Source organism: Sarcophilus harrisii, chromosome 1 (genome assembly GCF_902635505.1).
Source record: "Sarcophilus harrisii chromosome 1, mSarHar1.11, whole genome shotgun sequence".
Taxonomy (NCBI): domain Eukaryota; kingdom Metazoa; phylum Chordata; class Mammalia; order Dasyuromorphia; family Dasyuridae; genus Sarcophilus; species Sarcophilus harrisii.
In genome coordinates, this window is record NC_045426.1 from 4,414,737 (window position 1) to 4,434,854 (window position 20,118).

Consider the following 20,118-nt stretch of genomic DNA (forward strand, 5'->3'; position numbering starts at 1 on the left):
AGATCACTACACTTCAGTTTTATCATCTATCAAGAAACAAGAGTGGGGCTCAATGGCCTCTAAGGCTCTCATTTTACAGGGTAGTGTGGAGGCCCAAAGGCTCTCAGGAGCTCTACCAACAAATCCTCTGTAAACTACTTTTTCATGGGGTCCAGGGAGAGCATCCCAATGTTGGGGGACTTGCAAGTGATTTAAAAGAGCTCCTGAACAGTGACTTAAGGGAGCTTCTGATAAGTGAATTAAGAGAGGTCCTGAAGAGTGACTTAAGGGAGCTGTTTAAGTGACCAGCAGGATGAATACAGAGAGGATTGGAGAGACTTACATGAACTGATGCTGAGTGAAATGAGCAGAACCAGAAGATCATTATATACCTCAACAACGATACTGAATGAGGATGGATTCTGATGGAAGTGGATTTCTTCAACAAAGAGAAGATCTAACTCAGTTTCAATTGATCAAGGATGGACAGAAGCAGCTACACCCAAAGAAAGAACACTGGGAAATGAATGTAAACTGTTTGCATTTTTGTTACAATTATTAAAAAAAAAAAGATATTTAAGGGAGTTCCTGAAGAGTGACTTAATCTAGCTCCTGAAAAGTGAGCTGATGACTGAGTTAAGGGAGCTCCTGAAGAGTGACTTAAGAAAGATTTTTTTAAAAAAGATACTATTATTTATTGTTATGATTATTATAGCTTTTTACTGACAAAACATAGCCATGGGTAATTTTTCAACATTGAAGCTTGCAAACACTTCTGTTCCAACTTTTCCCCTCATTCCCTCCACCCCCTGCCCTAGATGGTAGGCAGTCCCTTACAAGTTAAACATGTTAAAGTTTATGTTAAATACCAGATATGTATCCATATTTATACAGTTATCTTGTTGCACAAGGAAAATCAGATTTAGAAAAAAGATAAAAATAACCTTGGAAGAAAAAACTAAAATGCAAGCAAAGAACAAGAGAAAGAGTGCAATTGCTTATTGTGGACCACATTCATTTCCCACTGTTCTTTCCCTGGGTGTAGCTGGTTTTGTTGATCACTGAGCAATTGGAACTGATTTAGATCCTGTCATTGCAGAAGATAGCCATTAAGGGAGCTCCTGAAGAGTGACTTAAGGGAGCTCTTGAAGAGTGACTTAAGGGACTTCCTGAAGAGTGATTTAAAGGAGCATTTGAAAAGATATTTGAGGAAGTTCCTGAAGAGTGACTTAATCTAGCTCCTGAAAAGTGAGTGCCTGATGACTGAGTTAAGGGAGCTCCTGAAGAGTGACTTAAGGGAGCTCTTAATAAGTGAGTTAAGGGATGTCCAGAAGAGTGACTTAATGGAGCTCTTGACAAGCTCAAGCTTTTGAGAAGTGATTTAAGGGAACTCCTGAAGAGTAACTTAATGGAGCTCCTGAAGAGTGACTTAAGGGAGCTCCTGAGAGGTGATTTAAGGGAGCTCCTGAAGAGTGATTTAATGGACATCTGGAAGAGTAACTTAATGGAGCTCTTGAAGAGTGACTTAATGGAACTTCTGAGAAGTGTCTTAAGGGAGCTCTGGAAGAGTAACTTAAGGGAGCTCCTGAAGAGAGACTTAAGGGAGCTTTTGAGAAGTGTGAGAGTGAGAAATGGGGAGAAGAGGTGGGGAGAAGAGATGGGGAGAAGAGAGACAAGAAAATTGGCCCTGGATGAGGAGAGAGAACGACTCCATAATCCTGTTATCTCCAAGCAGTTCTATGCAAGCAGGTGTAGACACCCGGGAAGAGCTCTGAGACCTGTGGCCAAATCCCACCTGAGACGGTTTCTAGCCAACTGACCATGGACAAGAAGCTTAACCTCTCACCTCTGTGTCCACATCTGTGAAATGATAAACCAGGGAACACCATAATCATGCTCTCAGGGCTGAGGAGAGCCTGGTGCCTAGGACGTGCTTGCTCTTTTGGTTGGCGTTTGGAAGGAGGGGGAAGCAATGGATGATGGACCAAGGAAAGCAATGGATGGTGGAAGCAGCCCCTCAAGGTGGAGACAAAGGACCTGGGTCTGAGTCAGGATTTGGAAAGTCAATTCATCTTTGTGGGACTCAGTGTCCCAATGTGCAATGTTCTCCCTTAGGGCTTTGCTATTTCTGGCTCTAAGGTCTTACCAGAAAGACAATTTATGGCTTGGGGCAAAGAGAAGTTGGGAATGTTGGGGATGCAGGCATTGGGAGTGTGCTTAGAGATAACCAAATCTAATTTGTCTTTGTTCCTCCAATCTCTCTGTCCCTATCTCTGTTTCTGTCTAATTTTTGTTACAAGGGAATAGCTTAATGGGTAGGGGAATGAGTGAAAAAGAATTTATTCAGAAATAAAGGTAATATAGAAAAATACATCAATGAAATATTATTTTTAAACAATAAAGGTTTTATAAAGATCCAGTAAAGGAAAATGGGATGCTTTCAAACCTCCTGAGCTCCTCTGCTGGCCCTGGAGCTCCTTCACTGATATTAACTGAGGCTGGCACTACACATGTAAATTCTGGTCTTCCTTCTTAGATATATGACTTAAGCCTTTCGAGTTTTCCTTTCCCAACTGGTGGATAGTTCAATGGAGAGAGTTGGGTCTAGAACTAGGAAGAACCAGATTCAAATATGACACTTATTGCTTACTGCAACTCATTATCCAGCACTTACTGAGTGCTTACTAGAACTCATCAGGCACTTTCTGAGTGCTTACTCTAAATGGAACTCATCATCAAGCACTTATTGAGTGCTTACTCTTAAGTGGAACTCATCATCAAGCACTTACTGAGTACTAATTCTTAAGTGGAACTCATCATCAACCACTTATTGAGTATCTACTCTAATTGGACTCATCATCAAGCACTTATTTTGAGCTACTTATTGAGGTTTATTTAAGTCAATTTCTTTTGATGAGCTACTTAGTGAGATCTCCTTAAATGAGTAAGATCTGCTTAAGTGAATGTCTTTTGATAAGCAACTGAATTAGATCTCTTTAAATTAATGTCTTTTGATGAGCTACTTAGAGAGATCTCATCAACTGAATGGCTTTTGATGAGATACTTAATGAGACCTCTTTAAGTTAATATCTTTTGATGACCATCTGAGTGAGACCTCTTTAAGTTAATGTCTTTTGATGACCATCTGAGTGAGACCTCTTTAAGTTAATGGCTTTTGATGACCATCTGAGTGAGATCTCTTTAAGTTAATGTCTTTTGATGACCATCTGAGTGAGACCTCTTTAAGTTAATGTGTTGTGATGACCATCTGAGTGAGATCTCTTTAAGTTAATGTCTTTTTGATGAGCTACTTAGTGAATTCTCATTAAGTGAAGGTCTTTTAATGAGCTACTTGGAGAGAATTCTTTAAGTTAATGTCTTTTGATGACCATCTGAGTGAGATCTCTTTAAGTTAATGTCTTTTGATGAGCTACTTACTGAGATCTCTTTAAGTTAATGTCTTTTTGATGAGCTACTTAGTGAGATCTCTTTAAGTTAATGTCTTTTTGAAGAACTACTTAGTGAGATCTCATCAAGTGAAGGTGCTCTGATGAGTTACTTAGTGGGCTCTCTTTAAGTTAATGTCTTTTGGTGAACTCCTTACTGAGAACTCTTTAAGTAAATGTCTTTTGATGAGCTACTTAGTGAGTTGTCATCACGTGAAGTTCTTTTGATGTGCTACTTAGTGAGATGTTGAAAAATTACTCATGCATATCTTTTGTTATTAAAAAGTTATAACAATATTAACCATCAATAATATAGCTCATCAAAAAATTTAATGGAGGTCTTGAAAAGTGACTTAATGCAGCTCCTAAAGAGTGACTTAATGGAACTACTGAGAAGTAATTTAAGGGAGCTCTCAAGAGTGACTTAAGGTAGCTTTTGAGAAGTTATTTAAGGCAACCCCTGAAGAGTGACTTAATGCAGCTCTTGACAAGTGCCTTAAGAGTGCTCCTGAAATGTGACTTAATGGAGCTTTTGAACAGTGAATTAATGGAGCTCTTGACAAGTGCTTTAAGGGAGCTCCTGAAGAGCAACTTAATGAAGCTCCTCACAAGTGACTTAATGGTGCTCCTGAGAAGTGTTTTAAGGGATCATTCACAGAGTGACATAAGGAAGAGTGACTTAAGGGAGCTCCTGAGAAGTGTCTTAAGGGAGCTCTGGAAGAGTGACTTAAGGGAGCTCCTAAAGAGAGATTTAAGGGAGCTTTTGAGAAGTGATTTAAGGGAACTCCTGAAGTGTGAATTAATGGAGCTCTTGAAGAGTGACTTAAGAGAGGTCTTGACAAATTACTTAAGGGAGTTCCTGAAGAGAAACTTAATGGAGCTCCTGAGAAATGTTTTAAGGGAGCTTTCAAAGAGTGACTCAATGGACCTCCTAATCAATGAGTCAAGGAAGCTCTGGAAGAGTGACTTAAGGGAGCTTTTGAGAAGTGATTTAAGGGAGCTCCAGAACAGTGACTTAATGGACCTTCTGATAAGTTTGTTAAGGGAGCCCCAGAAGGGTGATTTATGGGATTTTTTGAGAAGTGATTTAAGGGAGGTCCTGAAGAGAGACTTAAGAGTTAGGGTTAGGGTTAGGGTTGGAGCCCAGCAAGAGAGAAGAGTCTGTACCCTCACAGGGGCCTTTCTACTTGAATGGAAGCCAATGCTAGCGGTTCCTTTTGCCTCTAACATTCCAAAGCAGAAAGAATGAAAGGAATTCTATAGCTTCCAGAAGGAAAACTGCATTTTCTGAAACTCAGCTGGGGCTGGAACATCCCAGCATGGTAATCTCTAGGGGCACAGAGCCCAGGGGTCTCCAAGATAGGGCATGTTGAAATCAGATTTGTTGTGAGCCCATTTGCTTTTTTTTATGTCTTTGTCATGCCATCTATTTTTATTTTACTGCTTTAGAAATTTTTTATTTTTTATTTTGATTTTTATTCATCTGAACCTAAGAAATGACAACAAATGGTAATATTTCAGTATACAAAGAACAGAAAATAAAGATTAGAAATGAAACGCTGAATCTCTCATATATAGTTGCTTTGAAATATACACATAGATACATAATAAACTAAAATATTCATTTCTTTTTTGTTTTTGTCTTCCTTTCAATTTCCGGTTCTCTTCTATGCATTTTGAAAATTGCTTCAATGAAATTCTTTACTTTTTTCTTTTTATCACCATCATTGCTATCATCTTCCTGCAAATATACATACACATATATGATATCCGTACATATATGTGTGCATATATGTATGTATGTATATATATATTTCATTTTTCAGTTATGTCCAATTCTTTGTGACTCCATTTTGGGTTTTCTTGGTAAAGGTAATGTAATGGTTTGTCATTTTGTTCTTCTGTGTGTCTCCATATTTACATATGAGAAACTGAGGCAAATAGGGACTAAGGTACCTGCCCCAACAACACAGATAATAAGTGTCTGAGGTGGGATTTGAACTCTGTCCACGGCATCAATTAGCTGCCAGTTGATGGATACTACCTTATTTCCCACAAAAAAGACAGCAGTAAATGTTTTGTAGATACGGGGCATCTCCCTCTTTCTTCGTTCCCTTAAATTATCTGACTAATAGTGATGTTATTGGAGCCCATTTGCTTTTAAGGCAAGAAAATAAATCCTGCTTTTTGTGGTGTAAACGAGGGAGACTCCCCCCAGGATTCCGAGGGCCAGCAAAGACTCGGGTCCCTGCTGGATTTTAAGACACAGAATTACTCAGGCGTGACCTCAGTGCAGACTTTCCAGGCTGTGGGACGGGGCATTTTCTTATCTGTGAAATAGAGATTATAGGACCTGAAGCACTCGCCTCAGAGGAGAACGGACGGAATGTGGTGCATCGAGGCGCTGCAGACTTTAAGCTCCGAAGCAAGGTCAGTTGTTCGGACTTCATAGTGACGCCCTTGGTGCCATCAGCCCCCCAGAGAGCCTGGCACTCCTGAAGCCCTTCTAGGGGATGACAGACACTTCCCAGGCGTCTTCACCTTGGACACGACAACGGCACCGCAGGGATGACCGTGCCCCTTGGGAGGGGAAAGTCAGAATGTGCCGCTCCCTCACAGCCTCAGCCCTGAGGGAAAGGGGCCCTGTCTGGGCTGATGGAGCCCTAACCCCCAAAGATGGCGGGGGACAGTCCATGCGTCCAGGTCCTAGGAGAGCCCTCATGGTCACCACTGCCTGCTGGTGGCATTGGATGCAAGAATCCAGCCAAAGAGCCATACACAGCTGTGAGTGCCCCATTCCCTTTGGTGACAAGGTCATTTTGGGGAAATCTTTAAAAGTCCCATTTACTCTCATTTGCCATTTGAAGGTTCTAGATTCTCTATATCAGCAAATGCAGAGGACAGATATTCGGGGCAGTCTGCAAGCTTAGGTCCACCGTGTAATCTTGTGTATTTTATTTTATATATTTAGAGAAGGAGCCCACAAACTGTCAGACAACCTGTCCCTGAAACAAAAAAGCACAGAAGAGCTGATCGAGAGACAGCAGCAAGACTCTAGGTCAAGGATAAATGCTTAGAAAGGCTCCTTGAACTTGGGAAAGAAGCAAGACCAAGTGATAAAGAACAGAAAGGAACAGTGAGTGGGGAAGGAGGACGACTAGGAGAATAATCCAGGGGGTCCTGGAGCCGACTCGGCCCAGCTCTGAAGGAGCAGCAGCTAAACTCTCAGCAGGAGCATGTCGTGCTCAAAAATCAGCAAACTCTTCCAACTGGGGCTTAGTTTATAGATGTAAACACTCATACACACAAGTTCATCACACACTCACACATATACACACACACACATTCACTCTCATACACACAAACTCATCACACACTTACACATAAACACACATACTCACACACAAACTCATCACACACACATATACACACATAACACGCAAACTCATCACACACTCACACATAAACACACATACTCACACACAAAATCATCACACACACATATACACACAACACGCAAACTCATCACACACTCACACATATACACATACTCACACACACAAACTCATCACACACTCACACATGCACACACAAACTCATCGCACACACATATACACACAAACTCATCACACACTCACATATACACACATACTCACACAAACTCATCACACACTCACACATATACACACATACTCACACAAACTCATCACACACTCACACACATACACACATACACACAGAAACTCATCACACACTCACACATACACACACATACACACTCACACATATACACACATACATACACAAACTCATCACACACACATACACACATATTCACACACACAAACTCATCACACTCACACATATACACACATACTCACACAAACTCATCACACACTCACACATATACACACATACTCATCACACATATACACACATACTCACACAAACTCATCACACACTCACACACATACACATATACACACATAAACTCATCACACACTCACACATATATACACATACATACACAAACTCATCACACACACATACACACATATTCACACACACAAACTCATCACACTCACACATATACACACATACTCACACAAACTCATCACACACTCACACACATATACACATACACACAAAAACTCATCACACACTCACACATATACACACACATTCACACTTATACACACAAACTCATCACACACACACATACACACAAACATCACACACTCACACTTATACACACAAACTCATCACACACACACATTTACATTCCTACACACAAACTCACATCCACAATGACACACACACACCTACACACACACATACACTGTCACACACACACATACTCTGCTGTCCAGGCAGCCTGGTCTCCTCCCTGTTGCGGAGGACCACTCCATCTCCTGAAGCCATCCCCCGTGGCCAGAATGCCCCCTCCTTGGCTCCACAGCTGAAGCCCCCGCCCTGGCAGGAGCCTTTCCCTGTCCTCGGTGCCCCCTCCCTTTGCCACTTGCACCACCGGTGCTGGTGCGGGGTGTCACCATTACCCAGTGAGTGCTTTGAAGACAGGATCCTCCTTTGCATCTTGAGCACTGGGCAGAGTATAGACAGTTAGTGAGCGTGAGGGACTGACTGGCTGATCTAAAACGAAGCCGCCTCATCCGGCATCCTCTCGGCGCCTCATCGTTCAGGGGCCTGATGCCCCCCTGCTGCTTTCCGTCCTCCCTGGCCCCCTCTTCCTTACAGGCTAACGTCCACAGTTCTTGCTCGGCATTTCGTAGCCTGAATTCCAGCCACTTTTCCCACTTCTGCCCCACTGACATTATGGGCTGGACTAGATGTTCTCTGGGGACCTTCTCACCTTTCAGTTCCGGCCTCCTGGATTCCTGCTCCTCCCCGGCTGCCTCCATTCCAGCCTGTCCAGGCCGCTGGCTGCCCGGACACACCTTCTGCGTTGATACTATTTGCCCCGTGGGGAAAGCTCTGCTCTATCCTTACCTTCATCTGAATTCTTTCCATCCTTCAAATCCCATCTCTCCAGGAACCTTGGGACCTCATGGGCGTAGTGGAGCCCCAGACGCGGAGTCAGGAAAATCTGGCCTCCCAAACATTCATCACACTCTCCTTGATCCAGGTCCTGGGCAGGAGCTCCTTGCTGGAGGCACCTGCCTGACCAAGACCACACGGGGAGGGTTCCAGAAAAGGAAGTTAAGGAGTCTGTCCCCTGAGGGATTTGTTGCTGCTCCCCCGGGTCTTTGGTCAAGAAGAGAAATAACCCAGAGGTCAGAAGACTGATTCCTGTCCTTAAGGTGCTGATGACTTGGGGCAAGGGGCCGGGTTGAAGAGACCGATGGGCCCCAGACTTTCCCATCCGCAAAATGTGGGAGTGAGCTCGGACGGGCTTTGAAGTTTGGATTGCTGGGATTCTGGGCTTAAGGCCCTTGTTTTGTCCTGCTCTCCCAGAGCCCCTGAAGACAGAGCAGGGCTGGGCTAAGGCTGTGTGTGTGGTGGGCTGAGATGCCAACGTTTAAGCGCACACTATTGCTCTGCCGTCTGCACGCCCCTGGTGCTGAGCTCAGGGTCTGTATGACTTCTTGGGCCCACCACGTGTGCCCTGTCTTTAGGGCTGTCATTCCCAGTTCTGTTACAAAAGGGACGTGAGGTCCTTAGAGCTGTCCCAGTGCCCCTGGTGGCCGCCGGCAAGGACAAACTACATGGGCATTTCCTTCAGGGCCCAGGGTGACCTGCAAGCAGAAGGTGCTTAATAAGTATCTGCTGAATGATGCCCTTGAATGGGGATTCAAGGGCATCATTCAGCAGATACTTATTAAGCACCTTCTGCTCGGATACAAATACAAAAAGCCAGTGCTAATATTAAAGTTTATAGTCATGGGGGGAGACAACGCACAGGAAGGCCCTGATGAGAGATGAGGAGCTGGGGTGCCTTCCTAACTGGAGTTGGGGGAGGAGCAATGAGAGGGCAGAGGGTGAAGCTGAAGAGCTGATGCTGGAGGCCACACCCAACACAAACAGGAGGAGGTCTCTCCCAGGCCCCTAATGGAAGCCTCGTAAAAGGGGCCACGCAGCTGCCAGATGTGCCCTTAATCCCCTGAAAACCCTTCTGCATTTAGGAAAAGCCCAGGCAGTGTGTGGGGGGGTGATCATGACTAACAGGATGCTCTCCCCCATGAAGGGCCCTTCTCTGCTAGCAGAGACCTTCAGCCTTAAGGAAGAGACTCCTTGTGGACAGCTCAGTCACTCCCAAGCAGTAAGTGTCACATGGAACCCAGAATCTCTGACTCCAAAGTCAGGCTCTTACCCCCGTATGAAGATCCCATTAGAAGTGAAAATACAGCACCGTGCAGGGGAGTCAGAGATCGTGGAGTTAGAGGCAGGTAGGGGGTACAGTGGACAGATATGGCCCCAGATATTGTCTATGTGCCCATAAACACTTCTGGCTGCTTCAGTTTCCCAATCTGTACAATGGGGATAACAATAGGATCCACTTGCTAGGGTTACTGTGAGGAGCAATGAAGCCACGGTGCTCCAGAAATCCAGGACAATTTTCCTGCATTCTCACAAGGTCAAAGATGTGAACTTTCTTCCTTTAAAAGGGAGAATGTCAAAGGCAGAGAGGGTTAGGCCCGAGGCCCCTTCACACACAGGGATGGAGGAAAAGAGCCCAGGGCTTGTGGCTGTAGCCACAAAGAAAACCTTTTCAGGTGCCCAAAGTACTGAAAATACACTGTGGTGGAAGGGACCTGCTGGAAGCCATGTTGCCACAAGGCCCACCCCCGACCCGGGACCCATCTTGCCCATCCATGACTAGTGTCTGTAAATAGCCCCGCCATCCTCAGCCCTGGAAAAATGCACCGCTGGTTCCCTTCCTTTTGCCTCCACCCCAGATCCCTCTTGCTTGAAGGGGCACCAGAGTTCCTGACCTCCACACCTGGCTTTCTCCACTTAGGATGTCCCCTAAATCCTACTCTTTAAACCCCAGTGCATGAAGCCTCTTCTGTTGGCCCCTTCTGGGAGAGCCCTCACTGGTTCTGTGTACCCTTCCTGCAGCCGGACCCCACTCGGTATTGTATCAGACCGTCTCCTGGACACCCCCTTTTGCTCCAGGCTCAGCCCCCAAGCACTTCGAGGTCCGGCCAAGTCCATGGCCTTGCTCCCCATGCACCTCCTGCTCTAGGAACCAAGGTGGCCCAGAAAAGCAAAGGATTCCTTTCCTCAAGTGGACAACTCCAATCTTAGTTGTGCTTTTACTCTTCAGCAACCGGTGAAGAACAAAGCTCAGAAGACAAGTTTGGCTCCAGGTGGCTCCATCCCCACTGCAGCTCCTGCCTGCTCCGGGGCCACTGGTCATCACCTGCCCTGGCTCTGAAAACCCCGAGGAGACCCTGCCTAGCCTTTATCCCCAGGCGCCATCGAGGCGGGATTCCCAGCCAGTGTGGACACTGACCTCGTCAATGGTGTTCCATAAGATTGATTCTAACCCTTCTGTGCCAGAATCCTCAGTCTCGTTAATGGAGTTGGGAGTCCAAGAGTCCAAGAGATGGGCCCTTGCAACAGTAGCGATTAACGTTGACCTGTGGTCCAAAGGCTGTAGAGACAGCAATTCCCTCCTCTTCCGATTGCCCCAGCAGTCAGCATCTCCACTCTCCCAGTCACTTTGCCTGTGCTTTGTATCTAGTTTGAATTGACTTTTTGTAAGTAAACATGCTCTTTCCTCCCAGTAGAATGGAAGCTCCTTGAGGGCACGGCCTGTTTAATTTTTGTCTTTATATTCCCATATATATTTACACATATCTTTATATTTTATCTTTATATTGTCTTCAGCTGCCTCCTGGTGATGTGACCCCAACACTCCCAACTTCCAGGAGAACCAATGCCACTGGGCTACAAGCCACGGGCTCTTCTCCTCCATCCCTGTGAAGACAATATTTATATTGTCTTTATATTTATATATTTGTATTTTGCTTAATAAATGCTCATTGACAGAAGTGGAAGAACGTTGTATACAGTAATAGCAAAATTGTACGATGCTCAATAGCATAGACTTAACTCTTCCAAGCAATACAATGATCCAAGACAATCCCAGTAAATTTGAGATGGAAAACGCCATCTGTATCCGGGGAGAGAACTATGGACACTGAATGTGGATGGGACACAGTGTTCTCTCTCTCTCTCTCTTTTTTTCTTTTGATTTTTCCCTTTTGTTCTGATTTTTCTTTCCCAAGTGGACTAAAGTGGAAATGTGTTCAATATGATGCATATGTAAAACCTATATCTGCTTGATGTTTTGGGGAGGGAGAAGGGAAGGAGGGAGAAAAATTTGGAACTTAAAATCTTACAAAAGTAAAAAAAATAAAGATGTGCTACAAAAATAAAAAAAATGCTTGTTGACTTGGTTGTGCATAGAATTTCTGTCTTGTGGCTGATTCAGCTGAATGATCAGAGGCTGCAGCTATGGGACTCTCTCTATCCCTAGTCAAAGGAAGAAAAATACCTTGCATTCAGAATCCAGGTCTTTGCCTTGGTTGGGATAGTGTTTATCCAGGGGGTGGGAGAGATTGTCTGATTTATACATGAAAATCAACCCTTGTCACTCCAAGTTGTGCAGAAGGAAGTCTGTAAACATGGTAGTCAGCACCTTAGTCAAAGGATGATCAAAGGATCAGCTTCCCCTCTCCAATCTTCCTTTGCTTGCTTGAATCCTTTAGTGGATGCTACTGATCAGTGAAATGGCCCAGGGATAGGTGGAGGCAAACAAAGAGAAGGAGGGATCAAGAGAAGCGAAGGCTTCCAGAGGCCGCCCTGAAGGACGGATATTTGACCAGCTGTCACTGCCTGGAGGGTCTGGGACTTGACAGGAAATTCCACCTTGAGCAAACAGAAGGTAAGAACCAGTCTTGTTTAACCCATTCTCTGTCTCTGGCTCTCTCTTTTTCCATCTCTTTCTCTTTATCTCTGTCTCTTTCTGTCTCTCTGCTTCTCTCTTTCTATCTCTCTCCCTTCACTCTCTTAGATAAACAGCAATATTTTTTATTAGAAATCACAGCATTAGGCTTATAGAAGCCAGTCTTACAAGTCATCTTATCCACTTCTCATTTTATAAAAATGGAAGGTTGGGTGATTTGCTAAAGGCCACGTAACTCTCTCCTGAGAGAGCCGGGAGCGTTCATTCATTCCACAAGTATGTATTAATTACCTCACTCGTGGGACATGAATTAGAAACTTTCAGGGATGAAGTGACTCAGCTCTTAGGCCCCAGAGAGAGAGTTCATGTCGCTGCTGCTCTGGCCAGGCAGGGTTTGCTGCTTTGAGCTAAGAATTCTATTAGGTAATAAACCAGAAGAGCTGGTCTCTCGGTGGATGTTGAAAGGGGATGGTCCCCCCTTAACAATTCTCTTCCTTTTTGGCTTCAGACCCTATCAAGACTTTGAAGAGTGGAGGAGGGACCCCATCTTACACATGAAGCCCCAAGCACAAGGTCCAAGGGGCTGCACCTTTTGTATTTCTTCCTGGATCCTAGGAGGGTGAGTATCTCTACAACAAGGGGTATAGCCAGGCTTAGAGTGAACCTTGTGAATTCAAGAGGCCTTCAAGAAGCCCTTCTGGTTAGGGCGGGAGAGGGGAAACAAGTCCCCAGTGACCACTGCAGTGCCCTTGGAGGAAATGCCCACCACCAAGAGGATGGGCCTGAGTTGGGCCTGTTTTACCAGAAGTCGTGGTAGGACAGCAAGAGCCACGGTGAAATGGGAACACCCGCCCGGCAGCCCCGTACACAGCTCCAGGTTCAATGAAGTTCTCCAAGGAAGCCATCAGGAACTTTACGTTTAGTTATTGAATCCCATCTGAAGTTCTTCTGTCAATGTGTCTTGTAAGTCTTTGGGGTCCATTAGCTTTCTTTGTGTGTAGGAGAAAAAATCCTGACCTATCCTAAGTCTGACAATAATTGGTGGCGATGATGATGTCAAGGATGATGATGATGGTGATGGGAACAGCATTAGTGTTAATACTGTGTGCAAAGCCTGGCCACAACCTCAGCATTCAGACCCCCACACACACACCAGTGCCCATGTACACTCATAGGCACGTGCACATACATGCCTGATCCCCTCAAAAAGGAGCAACTGCACCCATCATCATTCCCTGGAGAGACCATGACCCCCTGACCAGCTCATGCATCGTTTGTGATGTTTAGAAGCTAAATGACAGGACTCATCAGTTCTGTTGTGGAACACGCTGGTCTTCTCTACCTCCTTCCATAATTACCAAGAGAAGGATCAGAGAATAGATGCATGGAAGGGGGATGGACCCCGAGTCACAGCGTGGGGGGCTTCTGTTCAGTCTCAAATCTGGAGACCCTACCCGAGTCACCTCCTCAGCGTCAGTGTTCTCACCTGGACAATGGGGATAAGAGCAGTGTCCCCTCCCACCGTGAGGACCCGTGAGATCATCTCTGTAAAGTATTTCACAAACCTAAAGTGCTCCAGAAATGCGCCATCCAAACGGCTTTCCACTCCTTCCCCCTCACACACTCCAGAGCTCGCCTCCGAGAACCAAATAGGCCTGGAGATTATCTGGAAACCTTCGACTGTTCCCCTCCAAGTCTCTCTCCATGTTGCATCGCGTTTCAGTTCTTCCGATTATGTATCAGTTTATCATTTTGGTGTCACTTTGGGGTATCGACAGTGAAATAAAATGTTTCTGGGCGATCTCAAGCTGTGGGAAGGAAAAATAATAAAGTACTTTAGGAAAGGCCCATAAGCAGCGGGTTTCTGGGACGTGGTTCTTCCTGGCCCAGCTCCAGCCCCTGAGAGAAACACAAGAAATTGTGACCCAATGTGTTTCATTTCATGCATTCTGAGTAAGGGGCTCCAGGTCTCACCAGCCTGCGTTAAACCCCCGGACTCAGGGCCCCGTCAATGGGAAGGTTTCCTAAATCATGCTTATGCTTTCCCGGCATTAGAGTCAGTCCTTTAATAATTCCGCCTTTGGGAAGAAGCCAACGGCACTGCCACCAGGTGGTGCCCGAGATCTAAACGGCTCTTCCCTGGCCAGCTTCTTTTGGGGTCAAGTTGGTCATGAATATGTAGGAGGCAGGACATGTGAGGAGGGAACAGTTTCTTCAGACAAGCACCCAACTTTTTCCTCCAACAGATAACTATTTTTTCCTTTCTTCATCTCGCTTCCGGCACTTCAGAGGAAAGAAAGAGCAAAAAGTCCTTGGAACAAATGGACACCATGACGTTGTCAGAGCCGCCCAGCAGGTGGGCTGCCTCGGGGGCTCCCGTCCTTGGTCATCTTCCAAGCTTTCTTGGAGGAAGGGGAGAGGCTGCCCCCTGAGCGCCGCCCCCTCTGCCCCGTCTTTGATGCTCTTGGGCTCTCTTTCTTTTTCATTTATAAGTAGAATTCTCTGTGTTTCCTCTGACTCATCTTGGCGTGTCAGTGACCCTGCGGCTGAGGAGACAAGGCTGGCTCTGACAAGCCTCTCCGCGAGGGAAGGTCTTTGGTCCTATCCCCCTTGTAAGGGCCCGGCTAAGGAAGCTGTGGCCATGGGAGGGTGGATTCTTTGGCTTTGGCCGACTGGATACAAAGAAAACAAGTAAAATGGTGACCGATGGGCTTTAAAACGATACAGATAGAGATATTGTATCTCTCTCTATATAATAAGGTATTATAGATATATTCTGATGCCTGCATTTTAATATAAGTGGTTTCCTTTGTGATCCAACGCATTTTGTTTTATGCATGACTCAGAGTAAGGATCTCCCGGTTTCACAGACTGCCATAATACAGAAAAGGCCAAGAGCTTTAAAGAATCCTGGAAGGGTTTTAGGAGAACATATTCAAGAGTGGCCCAGGATGGGTGGCAATCTGCCCCCGCTGGAGGGTCCACTCACCTCAGGGAGCTCACATATCCATGGAAAACCTAAAATAAAGGGCTGAGATAATTGGTGGTGGGTCTCAAGGTCGGAAATGAAAGACGGCTCAAAAGCTCTCAAGCCCTGGAGTTTACAGACCAGAAGCCTGACCTCCTCCCTCATGCCCAAGGAATTCCCGACATATCCTCAAGCGCCTGTGCTCACAGACTCAAAGGCAGCGTCGGTTTTGCCAGGATGGCAGTTATGATAAGCTAATTAGGGGCTGGAAGGTTCCCAGGTTTCAGAGACAGTCTGGAAGACACTCCCAGAGCTTCCTCGGAGCCCCCTCCGCCAGGTGGGCAGCACGTCAAGCAGTCCTGCCCGCAGCCAGAGCCCAAGCCCTCGGTCCAGACACTGGACCAGAGCTGGCCAGGAGACACCTGGGGACAGGGAGAACCCCGTCTGCAGCAGCCCAGGGAGTAATAGCTGCTTGGAGGAAAAAGGCCTCGCCTTTGCAAACACTGGCACATTAACCCTGTGGATCCCATGGTCCCCCTCCCCCAACTGCCATCATTAGCAGCTCTGTAATTAATAAGGTGAATAAGGACTTTTAATAACACCTTAATAAGCACCTCGGTTCTGAGGGAGAGGGAGCCGCGGCTGGCCAGCTCTCCGGGACGTTGCTAGCTTGGGAGTTCCCACGGGGTCTCCTCCCAAGGCACTTCTGCCAGTGGAGATCTCCCATGGAGGCTGGACACCGCAGGGCAGACTTGAGAGGGCAGGGGCTCTTAGGAGAGCCCAAGGAATACCCCCCCAGCCCATTTTGGGAGGAGCCAAAATGAGGTAACTGTGGCCCCTTCTTCCCAAGCCACAGAGCAGCCCCTCTTCCCCTACATACAAAACAGGACTGAAGAAATCGAGATTCCCCAGAGAATGCTCCCATGAGGTGGACAGCCAGGTGACCTTCAGGGACATGAGTGGACAGCCAACCACATCCAGCCGGCAGCCCCTAGTCACTAGGAAGGGCTGCTCTTTCTCTCAGTGGTCTGAGGGCCTTGGAAATGGAGACAGAGGATGCCCAAAGGACCAGATCCTAGCCCACCCCAAAACCCCATTCTTCATCGGGAGCTTGATGACACAATCTTGGTTGAGCGTGACTCGAGATCTTGAGCTAGAAGGGACCCTCAAGGTTTACTCCCCTTTGCCTAAGTTACTGATCAGGGAGGTCCCATTATAAGTATCAGAAGGAGATTGGAGTCTGTCCAGCTCTCTCCATGGCAGAATGTCTGCTTATAGGGTCAAACTTGCCTCTGGAAGGGTTCCAGTCCCAAGAGGTGTCCTTCTTGGGGAAGCTTCTACAACTATCTTTTGCTTCGCAAATCTCAAAAGTTTGGAGCTAGGATAAATGGGGAGCAAGTCTTGGCCATCCTAGCAAAGTACAGATGAGAGATTGGTGCATCTATGGGAGTGGAGGGTCCCCAAGAAACCCCTTCATGAGCCACATTTGAGCACGCTTGGGGCCTTGATCCTGGGACCAAGCCATACTCCTTCTCCTGCTCCTTCTCTGGCTCAACCTCATTCTGAGCATTTCTTTTTAAAAGGACGGGTAGCCATCTGGGGGGGGGGGAGGGGAAAAGTTGGAACAGAAGGTTTTGCAAGAGTCAATGCTGAAAAATTACCCATGCATATGTTTTGTAAACAAAAAGCTATAAAAAAAGACAACTGAAGCAAGTATTTAGCTTACAGGAAGATTTCAGTTGCAAATAAATGCTGCAAAATGGATGAGCAAAATTAATTAATTAATTAATTAAATAAAATAAAAGGACACAGGTAGAATTGGGCAAGGAATAGCCAGTGAAGTTTTAAGACCAAGAAATAATAAAACAGCATAAAATGAAAAACTACTAGAGAATCTGAGACATAAGAAAAACAACAGATCTGGAGAATGGAGCAAAAAGAGAAAAGAATAATTGGACTCTCTGAAAGCTATGGCCAAAAAAAAAAAAAATCCTTGACACAATAGTATGAGAAATAATGAAAAAAATTGTCCTGGAAGGAGGGGATAGAACAAGAGGATAAAGTAGAAAAAGAAAAAAGAAATCCACTTATCACCACCTCAAAAAGATCCTGGAGGGAAAAGATAAGAACATCACAGCTAAACTTCAAAATCCCCAGAGGAAAAGAAAGTTTTACAATCAACAATAACAATTCAAATGTGCTGGAGCTACAATTAGAATTTCACAAGATCTAACAGCAGCTACAATAAAAGTTGACACCACTTGGAATACAATATATCAACAGTCAAAAGAATTAGGCTTGTGCCAGAAATGTTATGCCTAGCAAAATTAAATAATGAATATAATACTGAATTTTTAAAATGGTCAATCAATGAACTGTCAGATTTTTAAGATATTTGTTGCAAACAAACCAGAACTCAATAGAACATTTGACCTATACCTGCCACTGTCAAAAACTAATTTCAAGGGACTCAGTAAGGACAAATTGGATGTTTTGCACATGGAATTGTAAACCATGTGTCTTAGATTGTCAGTAGTGATTGAGTAGTCCAATAGAAAGATTGGGGTCCAGCTGAGTATGAGACTAAAAAGCAAAACTATGTAGAAAAAGGTAAAAACAAAAACAAAAACAATAATTATGCTATATGAATGAGCTTTAAGAGCAAATACCAACACAGAGGAATTAGATGGGGGAGGAGGGCTGGTAGTTCTGAAATCCTACTCACATTGGGAATGGCTTAAATACATACATATATATACGTATACATATATATATATATATATATATATATATATAAAACAAGAAGGATATAGTATTCTCTAAAAACCTATAAAGAAATAAGGAGAGGGAATACAATCAGGTAGGGGAGAAGAAAAGAGAGGGATCCTTGGAGAGGAGGAGAATTGAGGAATAGAAGGCAAGTTTGAGGGTAGAAGTAAACCAGAAGAGTTGGTAGGGAAAGAAAACTGGAGATACACACAAACACAATAACAATGATCTGGAGTAGAATTGATTAGAAAAAAGTAGGGATATTAGCCATTGATCTCAGACAAAGTCAAAGTTGAAAAGGATTTGATCAAGAGACATCTATGTTATATGTCAACCATATTGGTATTGCTTAAAATATTTGTGTATAAGTTTGTATATATATGCATGTTTATAGGTGTAGATGTGTAGATGTGTGTGTGTTTATGTATGTAGACATAAACATGTCCAGGCTTAACTGTAGTCTAGTTGGGGGAAATGGGAGGGGAAAGGGGGAAAGAATAAAGTACAGAAATGCACAGCAGAGAACAAAAGAAAACCTACAAGGAAGCAAAAAAAAGATGGACAGTTCTGAATAGAATGGCTTCTGTTTTATATATACTTTCTTGAAATGGAAATTTATTGTTACATATTTTGAATTCTCCCTGATGTGCTGCTGGGCACGAGAATGTTTCTTTTTCTTTTTCTGTCCTTTTTTCTTTTTCTATTTTGTTATTTTCTTATTTTCTATTAAGTTTTCAATAAATGAGAGGACGCATGAGGGGAAAACCTTTTAAAACCCCACGGAATGTATCCTGGATGAGGAAGAGCCAGAAGCAGGTTCTTCAGACTTCCTGGAGTTTTCACCCGGTGACGAGTCCTGCTGTCAATTTGAACAAAAGCTTTTCTCAAGGATGTTTCTACTGCATTAAGAAGATAATTGTTCCCATTTCTTCTAGCTAGATGGTGCAGTGAAAAGAGTGCTGGGTCTGGAGTCTGGAAGGCCCGAGTTCAAATTCTGCCTCAGACACTTACTAGCTGGGAGACTCTCAGTTTTCTCATCTGTAAAATGAGATGAAGAAGGAAATGACCAACCACGCCAGTGTCACTTCCAAAGAAAACCCCAAATGTGGTCATGAAGAGTTTGGACGCGACTTAAAAACAACTGAACAGTGACAATACATCTTTCTAATCTTTCCATACTGTTCAGAAACTCACGTGTTTGGAAATGGAAATGCCACCTTCCTTTTCATAATGACTCCCAGCCTCCAGGTGCTGTCCCCAGGTACCACCCCTGGGTCTCCCTCATTTTCCATTCCGCAGGCCCTGGCCTCCGGCAGAGTCTTCCTGTGTTGATAACTCATTAATGTTTAAGTGGGAAGGAGGCAAGCTTCCCCACGGAGCTGTGTAACCTTAGAGTCTCCAGGAAGGGAAGGGAACCGAGCCCCTCCTGTGCTCTGGGAGAGGCTGGAGACAGAAAAAATAGAAATAACATGGTCCTTCCCATTCTACTGGCAAAGATGAAAACATAGAAAAATGGGAATGTGGTAGGGGGGAAAACAGTCACCCTGAGGCAGTGTTGGTGGAGCTGGAAATGGGAACAACCATTCAGGAAAGCAATTTGGAATTATGCAGAGGACGGGACATCCCTGCCCACCCAACAAAACACTGGAAAGCCAGGAACCGAAAGAGATCAAAGAAAGATGAAAAGATCTCATATTGATGTGGGAAAGATTCCTTTCTAGATTCCCATCCCCTTGTAGTTAATAGTGTAAATTACCCTTTAACTCACAAATCCTGGTCCCTTTGAATTCCAATAGAAGATCCGGACCTGGACCTGTCCCAGGCCCACCCGGATCTGAGCCAACTTTGGGGTTACGCCCAAAAGCCCCTTGAGCTAAATCTCCCATTATAAAAGGGACACCCTGGGATCCCTTCTTTGCAGAGATTCCAAACATGGTCGCCATGTGAGGACCCTCTGTCCACTGGACCCTCTGTCCGGTGCCCTCCTTGTCTCTACCTTCACCTCTCTCCTACTTCCAAACTCA